The sequence below is a fragment of the Macaca nemestrina genome, chromosome 10 (genome assembly GCF_043159975.1).
Source record: "Macaca nemestrina isolate mMacNem1 chromosome 10, mMacNem.hap1, whole genome shotgun sequence".
Classification (NCBI taxonomy): Eukaryota; Metazoa; Chordata; class Mammalia; order Primates; family Cercopithecidae; genus Macaca; species Macaca nemestrina.
In genome coordinates, this window is record NC_092134.1 from 51,958,438 (window position 1) to 51,971,096 (window position 12,659).

At 34.9% G+C, this 12,659-nt stretch overlaps 1 protein-coding gene across 28 annotated transcripts in view; it reads left to right on the forward strand.

The window, feature by feature from the left end:
* LOC105473289 (PTPRF interacting protein alpha 2) overlaps nucleotides 1-12,659 on the forward strand; it is a 510,238-nt gene that overhangs the window by 326,129 nt on the left and 171,450 nt on the right. The window lies entirely within an intron of this gene.

The following is a 12,659-nucleotide window of genomic DNA, read 5'->3' on the forward strand; positions in this document are numbered from 1 at the left end:
GATTAATTAAATGAGTGTATATATGCTTTTGTTTGTCCCAGCCATAACAATTTAACCTTTAGAAATAATGGACTTGCAGCTAGAAGGAGAGTAAATTCTATGTGAATTAAAGGCTAGTAGTGTTAAAAGCATAAATGGTGAAATAGCCATTTTTAAAAAGGAAAGAAAGCTTTTTGATGACCAGATTTAGCTTAGTAAACAGGATGGTTTGGAAAAAAAAAAAAGAAAAAGAAATAAGAGATTGGTACCTCTCAGTCATAATGGAAGAAAAGAACCTCTGGAGTAATAGGTAATGACAGGAAGTATGCAGTCTTTTAAAGAGATGGGGTTGATAAATTATCTTCAGGATGGGGTGTACTTGTTCCTGGAACTATCGGGAAAAAAATGTTAAATGTGTATTCATATTATATTTTATTAATGTTGTGATTTTTATGTGTGATAAAATATACATTCATTTTGGAAGCATTTCTCAAAATATTTCATTGATAAGGGCAAACAAACAAAAAGTTTGGTGACTACTAATATAAAAGCATGGCTTAATATGACCGTGAAAGAATTTATGTTTGTCATAAACAAAGGTGTGATGAGACCACTTGGCTAAAGTAAGCTGAAATAATAATGTCCCATAGGCCAGGCGCGGTGGCACACGCCTGTAATCCCAGCACTTTGAGAGGCCGAGGTGGGCGAATCAGGAGGTCAGGAGATCCAGACATCCTGGCTAACACGGTGAAACCCCGTCTCTACTAAAAGTATACACACACACACACACAAAATTAGCCGAGCGTGATGGCGGGTGCCTGTAGTCCCAGCTACTCAGGAGGCTGAGGGAGGAGAATGGGGTGAACCCGGGAGGCGGAGCTTGCAGTGAGCCGAGATCATGCCACTGCACTCCAGCCTGGGCGACAGAGGGAGACTCCCTCTCAAAGTGAGGCTCTGAAAATTTGCTCCAGAAATAGTAACTAAGTAGTTACTTCAATTATACATAAAATTGAACAGCAACCCTTGAGAACAAAAGTGGAGGAAAGATTTATGACTGTTTCCTGGAATATAGTTTTATCCCTCAAGTATTATTATAGTCTCCTACAGGCAGTGTGGTACATTGGATTTTACATAGATAAAATTTTTACTTCTTTGTGGGGAAAAGAAAGAGAGATCAGACTGTTACTGTGTCTATATAGAAAGAAGTAGACATAAGAGACTGCATTTTGTTCTGTATTTGAGATGCTGTTAATCTGTAACCCTACCCCCAACCCTGTCCTGGCAAGAGACATGTGCTGTAGTGACTCAAGATTTAATGGATTTTGGGCTGTGCAGGGTGTGCTTTGTTAAACAAGTGCCTGAAGGCAGCATGCTTGTTAAAAGTCATCACCATTCTCTTAATCTCAAGTACCCAGGGACACGTACACTGCCAAAGGTCGCAGGGACCTCTGCCTGGGAAAGCTAGGTATTGTCCAAGGTTTCTCCCCATGTGATAGTCTGAAATATGGCCTTGTGGGTGAAACTAGGCCTCATAAAACTTAGAAACTAGGCCTCATATAGAGAAAAAATTAACACCAGTTGGCTCTCGATAGGGTCCCACCCTGCCTCGATAGGGTCCCACCCTGCCAATTCCAGGAAACAACCTCATGGGGTCCCACCCTGCCAATTCCGGGGGTCCCACCCTGCCTCGAAGTTCCCGGAATCAGCAACTCCAAGAAAAAACCTCATAAGGTCCTGCTCTAACCAATTAGAACAAGACACCTTGCTCAGGTCATAGCTAGACCCAATTACCACGCGCCTAAAGTTTTGTTTGAATTTCGCGCCTTAAGCTGTGTTTGAACTTGTGTTTGCCTATATAAACAACCTGTAACAAGCACTCGGGGTCCCAGGGCCAACTTAGAGCTTGGGACCCTAGCGCGCTAGTAATAAATAACTCTCTGCTGTGAATCTCGTGTCGGTGATCCTTCGCGGCGACCCCTGCCCAGGAAGGAATCGACAGTTCGGTTCCAACATGGGAAGGGAAAGACCTGATCATCCCCCAGCCTGACACCCTTGAAGGGTCTGTGCTGAGGAGGACTAGTATAAGAGGAAAAAGGCCTCTTGGCAGTTGAGATAGAGAAAAGCGTCTGTCTCCTGCCCGTCCCTGGGCAATGGAACATCTCGGTGTAAAACCCAATTGTATGTTCTGTTTACTGAGAAAGGAGAAAACTGCCTTAGGCCTGAAGGTGGGACTTGCTAGTGGCAATGCTGCTCTTTATGCACTAAAAAGGTTTATGGAGATGTTTACATATGCATATCAAGGCACAGCACTTTTCCTTAAACTTATTCATGTCACAAAGATCTTTATTCATGTGTCTTACTGCTGACCTTTTCCCTACGATGATCCTGTTATCCTGCCACTTCCCTTTTTACAAGATGGTAAAGATAATGATCAATAAATACTGAAAGAACTCAGAGACCAGTGCCCGGGGCGGGTCCTCTGTATGCTGAGCACCGGTCCCCTGGGCCCACCTTTTCTTTCTCTATACTTTGTCTCTGTGTCTCATTTCCTTTCTCAAGTTTCTCATTCCACCTAAGGAGAAACGTCCGCAGGTGTGGAGGGGCAGGCCACCCCTTCACTTCTTAACATTCCTGTATATCTACTGCAGACTTTTCTGAATGCTTTTTGTTTTGCTTAAAATCATTTGTAAAAATAAGAGTCATTTGCATAAGTAAAAATCATGTCTGTTAGTAATTATTGTGCTCATTATTAACTTCCATATGTTTTGGTTTTGTTGTTGATTTTAACTAATGTCCATGTGTCTTGACTTGAATCCCTCTTTAGAAATTCACAAACCCAGCGATAAACAAAATTAACTTTAGTTTTCTAATAAATCGCTTATAAACAGTGATCCTTTTAAGAGAGTAAGTAGGAGAAAAGTCAACTTTAACTTTTTAATAAAATTGATATTTCAAAATTAAATACAAAAAAAATCAGAATACACTTGCAGTTTGAGTTCTTGATTCTCTATGGTAACAGCAATTGGTATAAGAAATCGCTGTAAATAAAGCATCTTGTATTGGTGGTAACAAGATATATTTAGAAACCTGACCAAATACGTTTAGAAAAATTCATACTATTAGCAGCTTTAGGATAAGAACTAGGTGACTTTTGAATGTTGGAGGTAATAACTGAAGAAGATAGTTTTTAAAACAAAAAGCAAATTTTCATGCAAAAGAAAGTTTAAAAAATTATTAAGAGCCAAATGCAAATATATAATATAGATGAAAATAATCAGGAACCAGAGCAAAAGTCCTGCATATGGCTAAATGAGCAAGGAGCTGGAGAAATTGTATTTGGTGCTTCAGATTTAATTTTTTTTTTTTTTTTTTTTTTTTTTTTAGACAGGATCTCACTCTTGCCAAGGCTGCAGTACAGTGGCACGATCAAGGCTCACTGCACCTTCCACATCTTAGCCTCAGGTGATCCTCAAACCTCAGCCTTCCAAGTAGCTGGGACTACAGTTGTGTGCCACTATGCCCAGCTAATTTTTTTTGTATTCTTTGTAGAGATGAAGTTTTGCCATGTTGCTCAGGCTGGTCTTGAACTGCAGGGGTCAGTCTGCCCAACTCGGCCTCCCAAAGCACTGAGATTTCAGGTGTGAGCCACCACACCTGGCAATATTTCTGATTTTAAATTAAATTTAAAATGTATTTACAAGTGTCCCTTAACACTCCAATCTATTTGTTTTCTGAGTTCATGTTGCCATCTTGAAGAGTAAGGGTGCCACATTATGATAATCTGCTTGGTTCCTGAGTTTCTGGTTGTTATAGTGACCGTTTAGATATAAAACCTTATCCAAATGTTTTTTTCTGAATTCATTCAATTCCCAAATTCAGAATGGAGAATTAAGAAAACAGATTTAGATTGTGAATGATATCTTGATATATTCATACATACACATATATGCATATGTAGAATCTGAAAAGACTATACAGTTTATTCTATCATTATATCATTTTAATAGACTTTATTCTCTCATCTATATATCATTATTATATATGGAGAGAGGTTCTCTCTCTCTCCCCACACACACCTACCACTTGTCTTATTCTCACAGATGGGTTTGGAGTTATCACCTCTTAATATCTTTTCTTTATATAATCTCTTTCATAGATCCCTCATCTATTCTTCCCAGACAGCCAGGAATTCAACCATGACTTCTGTAGAAAAGAAACTAAAATCTATAGTTAAAGGTGTATGCACTACTCTGAGCCCCACAAAAGATTTCAGACATCCCTTTGGCATTTCCACAGGGCTTTGTTAATGATTGTATAGATTATTCTCTCCTACAAATTTCCAGCAGAGGGGCCAGTGCGAGCTGAAATCTAGTTCAGGGTTTGCTAATCCAGACACGCACGGAAGGACATAGCCACCTGTAGGGAGTACATTTTCTAACTTACACAAAAGTGCCTTATGCTCTGATGGGCCTGAATTGCCACCTAGTTTTCCTGATGTCCTCTTAGATTCTATATGGCACATTAATGTAATGAAGTGAGTCGTCTCATTAAAAAGAATACAAAACCACTATGTGTTCTTTTCTGGAAAAAGCCCCCAAACATTCTGCTATGTGAAAAGAATGAAATTGCATAGAATAATCTCAATATTTTTCAAATATAAATAATAATAATAATTCATTATTGCAGGAATAGAAAAAGTTTTAGATATAAATACCAAACTCTAATTATTTGTTTTCTCCATTGTTTGCAAGTATATAGACTATATGTGTCTGTAGTGTTTGAATTTTTAATAACTTTTCATTATTCTTATAAACAAAATAATAAAGTCGTTTTAGAGTCAGATTTTATTGTCCATAATGACATTAATACTAGATCATTTTATGGAGCACTTAATAGTAATCATAGTTAATGTTTACTGAGGGATTTAAATCCCTCAGTACATGCTAAATACATATATGTCAGTACACTAATGCTGGCAGGTGCATACTATTATTTTACAAATCAGACCAGAGAAGTTATTTCTCCTAATGTGCTACTATTCCCTCCTACTTGAAAATGTAGTTATCTTTCAATTTGTCTTAACTCTCTGCTTTCAATTGTTTCAATTTATGTATATAATTGTGTCTATAATGCTCCCCATATCTTTTTACTCTCACCTTTTTTCATATGTATTAAAATTGCAATAGTTCAGGTCTTCATGCATACTCACCTGAAATATTACAGTAGGCTTTTATCTGTTCTTATCACTTCTCTCTTTTGCTGTATAATTCTGCAAGGTTAAACTTGCTAAGTGAAGCCCCAATTATAATGATTACTTTTGTAATATGTTCGCATCTATAATATATACATATATATGATATATGCCATGTTAAGACATTGATAACATAATGATATATTATGTTTTATTAATATATGTTAACAATGTAGTGATATATGGTACATAGACTTGTAACATGCCATCAAAAATTTCTTCAATGTTCCTAACCTACAGATTCTACTTTAACTCCACCACCCTTGCTGCTCTACCTGAGTCATTCTAAGGCCTTGTTAAGTCATAGAGTGTATTGTTTTAAAGAAGCCAACATTTTTCCTGACTATAAATCTTACTGATGCTAAGGTCTTTCCTGGAATATCTCCACAACCCCAAATCACTCATTGAAAACATATTTCCCTATTTAAGCTGAAGCTCAGATGTCACCTCTTTAATGAACTATTTTATAATTCTTTGCCAATGGGCTCCTTAATTTAAGTGGCTAAAGCTCGTTGCTTCAGCCTGTATTACGACTGTTTAACAAGTATTAGGGTTAATTTTATACTTGTGTAAGCTATGTCATTAGTTTACTGAAAAAATAGACTTCATCTCTCTCCTTTATATTTATTTCACTCAGTAACAGTGATATGAACCTCTTGATCAATATATATTTGTCAAATTGCGTTATATACACTTCATTCTGACTAGTGTTTTCGTGTTGACTATTCTCTTAATGAACCATTTGAACAACATTCGGTATGCTCAATAAACAGCAATATGTTGATCATAGGTATCAAATGAACAAGTTGTTTCTTCTTTCAATTTAATTAATGAATCTCTGTCATGTGCAGAAAATTTTGAGAGTCTCTGAAAGGAAGAAATGGAAAGAAAGAAAATAAATGAAGCATTAAGTAAAATTTCATGTAACTTGCCCTCTCTTGAAAGAAATAGACATATACACGTATTACTAAGATGTAATTTAGTGCAAAATAACTAAATACAAAATACAGGCACAAGCAAAATACAGAAGGGAACAGAGAAGAAGGGTATTCTGTGCCAAAGGATCGGAGAAGACTTCTACCTAAAAATACAGCGTTTGAGCATATCCTTGAAGGAAGTCTATGATTTGACTTCAAAACCGTGGGAAGTATTTCAGGCTGAGGAGACAGAATGATTAAGTAAATCCGAAACTGCCTGTTTCAAGAATAAGGAATGTTGCATTAATAAGAGTCAGGGTATGAAAAGATACAGAAGAGGAGGGTAAAGAGGTTGATGGAATCCAGATTCTGGAGGGCTAAAAATTTGTAGATTTTATGCTTTATGAAATGAGAAAGCACTAAAGGTAATATTATGGCTTTTTTCCTGTTTTTTTAAAATAATTTTTGGCAAAGTGAAAACCATTAAAGGTATGTTTTTGTGTGTCTTTTTGTAAAGGGTTTGTTTTTGGTAAAGTGTAAGGTTGAGGTGGCAAAGAGCTGGAAAGTTGGCATAATTTGATACACTTGGTTAGCATAATAATCCATGTGATTTTAATCATGGTACTTCAACAAATAATTATTGGGCATCTTCCATTTGCCAGATGTTTCATTAAGTACTGGGTATAAATATGTTAACCAACTCATATGTGTAAAAAGTTAGTTCTGGTCGGGAGTGGTGGCTCACACTTGTAATCCTAGCACTTTGGGAGGGTGAGGTGGGTGGCTCATGAGGTCAGGAGTTCAAGACCAGCCTGACCAACATGGTGAAATCCCATCTCTACTAAAAATACAAAACTCATCTGGGTGTGGTGACACATGCCTGCAATCCCAGCTACTCGGGAGGCTGAGGCAGGAGAATCACTTGAACCCGGGAGGTAGGGATTGCAGTGAGCTGAGATCATGCCACTGCACTCCAGCCCGGGCTACAGAGCGAGACTCTGTCTCAAAAAAAAAAAAAAAAGTTAGTTCTGCTCTGAAGGCCAGTATGTGAGATAGACCTGTCAAAAAGTAATTATAAGCTGGGTGTGTTGGCATATATGTGAAATCCCACCTACTCATTACACTGAGGCAGGAGGATCACTTGAACTCAGGAGTTTGAGACCAGCCTCAGCAACAAATCGAGACCCCATCTATTTGTTAAAAAGCAATTATAAGGAAGAGTTAGTATTTAATGTGTACAGAATTTCAGTTTGGGAAGATGAATGAAGTTCTAAAGACGGATGGTGGTAACGGTTGCTTAACAATGTGAATGTATTTTATGCCATTGAGTAGTACTTAAAGGGCATACTTAAAAATGATTTAAAAATACTATTTTATCTTGTTTTATCACAGTAAATGTAATTATAATACAGTATGACTAATGTGAAAATAAAAGTCGGTACAAGGTTTAGTAATATTACCAAAGGGTGGAATTCATTGTAGGGGTATGAATAGGAAGAACAGATGGTGCTACAAAAGTGACTATAAAGAGCTCACCAGATGGACTTGGAGGAAGAAAATGGAAGCAGGTAGAGGTAGGATTGGGGAGGAGGCGACAGAGAGAGGCAGATCTGAGTGGGGGTAGCTAGAGCTAGGCTTTGTCCTGCAGACAGCAGTGAGCCAACAGAATTTTTAGGAAGGGAAGAGATATAATTGGACTTTTGGTTTTATAGACTAATGGTATCTTAAAAAGTTAAAGGTAAAAAATGTATTAGATGGTCAAGGCACTGTGTTTAAAGATAGATTTAAAAGAATCTTCATGATCTTAAAAGAATCAAGGGGACAGTGTCAGAAAATACAGCACTGAGTAGACCACAGGTATTACTCTGTGTGACATTTCTTATGTTCTTTTAGTAATGGCAAATATAAATTTTAAAAAAGAAAATATTGTAAATAAATACATACATAATGAAAATGTGTTGTAATTTTAGGCCTTTTTCAATGGCCCCACTTAGGCAGATTGGATTGTTAGCGTTGAATACATGTTCCAGGCCTTTGTCCTAAAAAAGTGAGCCCAGGCAATTTAGACACAGAAAATACAATAAAGTCTTTATTTATTTTTATTTTTTTGCAGAGTATTGTTGTTATTGCTTAAAATTGGAAAGCCACAAAAAAAAAAAAAAAAGAAAAAAAACCACACACACACAATAAAGGGAAGTACGAGGGGGAATAAATAGATTACATCCTAAAAATGTGTTCCCTTTTATCAGAAACCTGTACACTTTTAAAATTATTTAATTAAGCCAGACGAAATGGATTATTCAGAAGCTCCCATAAAAATTCAATTGACAGACTAATTTGCAGTGAATACACAGGCGTGCTTATTTTAAAAGCCTTTCCACATGATTGCATTATACATAAAAGGAACTGGCAAGTGTAGTTGTAGGCTGAACTATATTTTTTATTGCCTTTACTCTGTGCACGCTTATTCCAACCACTGAATTTACCAACTTTCAATTAGAATTTTCCAAGGAAATTAACAATTATTGTACCTCATCTACAACCAGCTTTATCTCTGAAGTCTATTTTCCTAAGGAAAAATTAAAGAACTTGCATGGGCATATTAAGTACCATTCACATTTAGAAAAATATTGGATCAGGATGATGAAAGAAGCTAGAGACAGCAACACACATTTTGGGGACATTACAGGCCCAAGGATCATGAACATTGTGTCACCTACATTATTCCATGTAATCACTCCCAAAATCCTTTGAGTTAGGTTAAGAACTAGTACTCTGTTAAACCCATGGAAATAAATGGAAAACTGTAAAAGGTGAATAGATACAGGCAAAGGTGAAAGCTATTCTAAAAGCAAAGAGACTGGAATGAAGGAAGGAGAGATATGAGACTCAAGCAAGTCAAAAGTCACTGAACCAAAAGGGAGACAGCAATAGTGAGATAGCAAGATATTGAGAGAGAGAGAGAGAAAGAGAGAGAGAGTTTTAAGCATAGTGATTGCAGGTGTTCAGTGTTTCCTGAAGGCATGGAGGATTATATCTGATATGAAATGATTTCACTTATAATTAAGAGGTCACTGAAAATGTTTACAGAGATAGTTTCAGTAAACTCTAATGAAAATAGAGTAACTGCAATTAAAAGAATGTATGAGTTCAGATAAAGAAAGAAGCTAATACTCTTTTGAGAAATTCAGCAACAAAGGGAAGGAGAGTATAGGCTGATTAATTCCAAACAGTAATGAGTGATAGCCTTATTATAATGGGACAGAATTGAAAATGTTTATAGCCATTGAAAACAAAGCCACAAATGAAGGACATGAAATTAATGATGGCAGCACAGTGGAGGATAACCATAATTTTAAGATCAATGGCAAGGAATAGAACTCCTTACTCTGAGAAATGGAGGAAGGAAAATAGAACACGTAGTATAGTGATGAATGATTTGGAGAGGATTTCTTTTTTTATAAGGGAATCTCCTCAAGGAAATGGGTTATCTGCTAAGGAAAGTGAGAATAGAGTTATTTTTTAGGAACTAAGGAGATTATAAATGAGACAACATAGAACACAACAAGGAGCCAATAAGACTAAGCAAATAAATTTTAGTATGGGATGGTAGAACCAGATGAGGTTCTCATCAAGTTACCCCAGCAAATTAAATAAAAGCCAGTATTTCACAGCTCTTACCAACTGAAACAACATGGATTCTCCCATGGTATTTCCTTATTTAAATTTATAAAGTTATTTTATTCATCATAATTCGAAGGGAAGAGATACAAACATTGAGCTAAAGTTGCCTTTGATTGCTTTGGCCACTTAGAATAAAATCAGTGTTAAAATTTTTCTCTAAAATTTGACACAGGTAAAAATCAGGGAACTTCTGAAATCCATGAATAGTTCAGCTATATTTGAATAGTTTAAAAGAAACTTAAATGGCTGATAATGATCCAGAAAAACATGGAGAAAGTAGGAGATTTTCTGAACAATACTCTATTAAGGAATTTGCCTAGAGGGAAGTAATAGAAATACTCATCTGAAGTTATAGGATCATTTATTTGAAAAATTAATCCAGTGACTAAGTCAGTTTTCTTTTCAAATTAAAACTGCCATATCTGTGAATAGAGAGCTCCACTGCAAAAGCTCTTAAGTTAAATTATTTCAGAATCCTAAAAATAAGAATCATTTCTCTTGAGGGGCCTTTGCAAATTATTCACTTTTGCATTTTTTAATTCTATCTCTTTCTCAGTTCTGTGAGATGAAAGCAGATTTAGTTTTGTGTGTCTATCACTGCTTTATAAAAATGATTACTCTCAAAATGACTTTCTAATTTCCTGCATGTTTATGCATGCTACATATTCTAACTCCACTGATTAGCTTATTTTAAATATTAGGAATCATATTAGTAAATTCCATGACCAATTTTCACTTAACATTCGAACAGAAAGTCAGATAAAAGAGTTTTTTTGTTTGCTTTATTAACAATTGAAACAAGTTGCCATGACTAAACTTGCCAGATGACAGCACGAGTTTAATGACAATAGTGTTTGCATAGGACAGTGACACCCTTGGAGTTTTAAACTTGTATTCCTTAAAGATAATGCAAAACTCTCTGATGCTATGTTTTTAGCTTGCCTGACAACAGTTGTGAGTTTCCAAAAGACCTACTTATTGGGAAAGTATTATTCCTGTTGGAAATGTATCATTTTTGGTTAGAAAATTGTACAGATTTTAATTTCCTGGAAAAGTTGAATGCTGGTTGAACAATGGATTTTTTTTTTTTTTTAATTTTAGATTGGTGAACTAAAAGTTTCAGTGTTGTTAAACCAGTAGTTATTTACAAAGACCTATGATTTCTTATTATACCTCTTGATTATGCTTTATGATGATATTGTATTATAAAGATAAATAAAGAAACTGTAAATTATCCAAGTTATTACCATCAATAGAAAATGTCTCTTTTGCTGTTGATGATTATATTGTTATAATACAAAGAATCTTTCCCAGACAAAAAAAAATCAAGGTGTCTTATAACAATACATATTAAAATCCAGCAAAGAAGAGAGGTAACAAAATTGCTGTTTGCTACCTCCACTATTTTTACTAGTTCCAAGTCTTGTGTGAAACAATTATCTAAAATAGGAGTTAAAAGTGTCACCTATTATGTACAAGACATTTGAAGTTTGTGTGCAAATCTTTTCAGACTCTCTCCTATTTTGAATAGAATATTTTCTTTGATCAAAGTATAAGGTTTTTTTTTTTTTTTTTATTTGTGGTAGCAGACATAGTTGTTTTATTTTTGAATGTGGAGATTTTGAAATGCTTTTTTTCTCTATTAATAGCAATATGTTTGATATTAACACTTTGATCATAAGCATCATAAACTGACCTATTTTATTTTGCCCATCTTTATTCTTATTAATTTTAAGCTAACATTTTGAGAAAGATTACTTATTGCTTAGAAATTTAGATGAAATATTGAACTTTAGTGAGAGGCAAGATAAAAAGTTATAAAAACAAAGAATATTAACCTTAAGTCAGAAGATTCAAGATTGAGTTATAGATCTATCATTTACTAATTATGTAACACCTGGCAATTCATTCAGCTTCTCTGTGCCTTATTCTTTTTAATCTGTGAAATAGAATGTATTAGTAAACTTTGGACCTGTCTTTCAAATAAGTCATGATATTTGGATGAGACAATATACAAGGAAGTACTTTGTAAACTTGACATACTGAAGTTGTATTGCTGTTATTAGACTCAAACGTCAGCATTAGTATTAGTTGAGCAAATGAAAATACTTTTCTGTTGATACTTTGAATGTGATAAAAAATGAAATGATAGTAGTACTTTTTATTTGATATTATACACATGACTAAATCTCCTTTTTTTATTTTTGAAATCTTCTGTTGAATAAGCAAATACATTATTTTTTCATAGAATATTCCTGTAGCACTATATGCATTTTATAAATGATGTTGCAATTCATTTATTCACATATTTGATAAAAATAATAGCATCTACAATTTTAGAGGAGGTTACTGTGTGCTTGGTACTACACTAAGTACTATACCCATGCCCCGAACCCACACACAATTTTTAGTTATCATAATTAACCTATGAGAAAAGGATAATTATTACTAGCATTTTGAAAGTTAAGAAATTGAGTCATATAAAAGCTAAGTGAATTTTTCTGAGTGTTATCACTAGTTGACAGGAATCCATATCCAAGATGTCTGACTTTCAATTTGGGAGTAGCAACTATGTCGCCTGGTCTTTCTCCCAACAATATTTCCTCTTGTATGAAACTGGTATAGTTTCCTTATCTTTCAGTAATTTGAATTTATCGTGATATCTTCATATCTATTATATCTACATGAATTATCTCAAAATTTATAACTCCATTACACTGAAAGAGACATAAAATGTGTAAATTAAAAAAGCATGTATTAAATCAATTAATCAAATTAAGCTACCTTTACAAATGCCAAAAACTTGGATAAAATTTAACATTTAACTC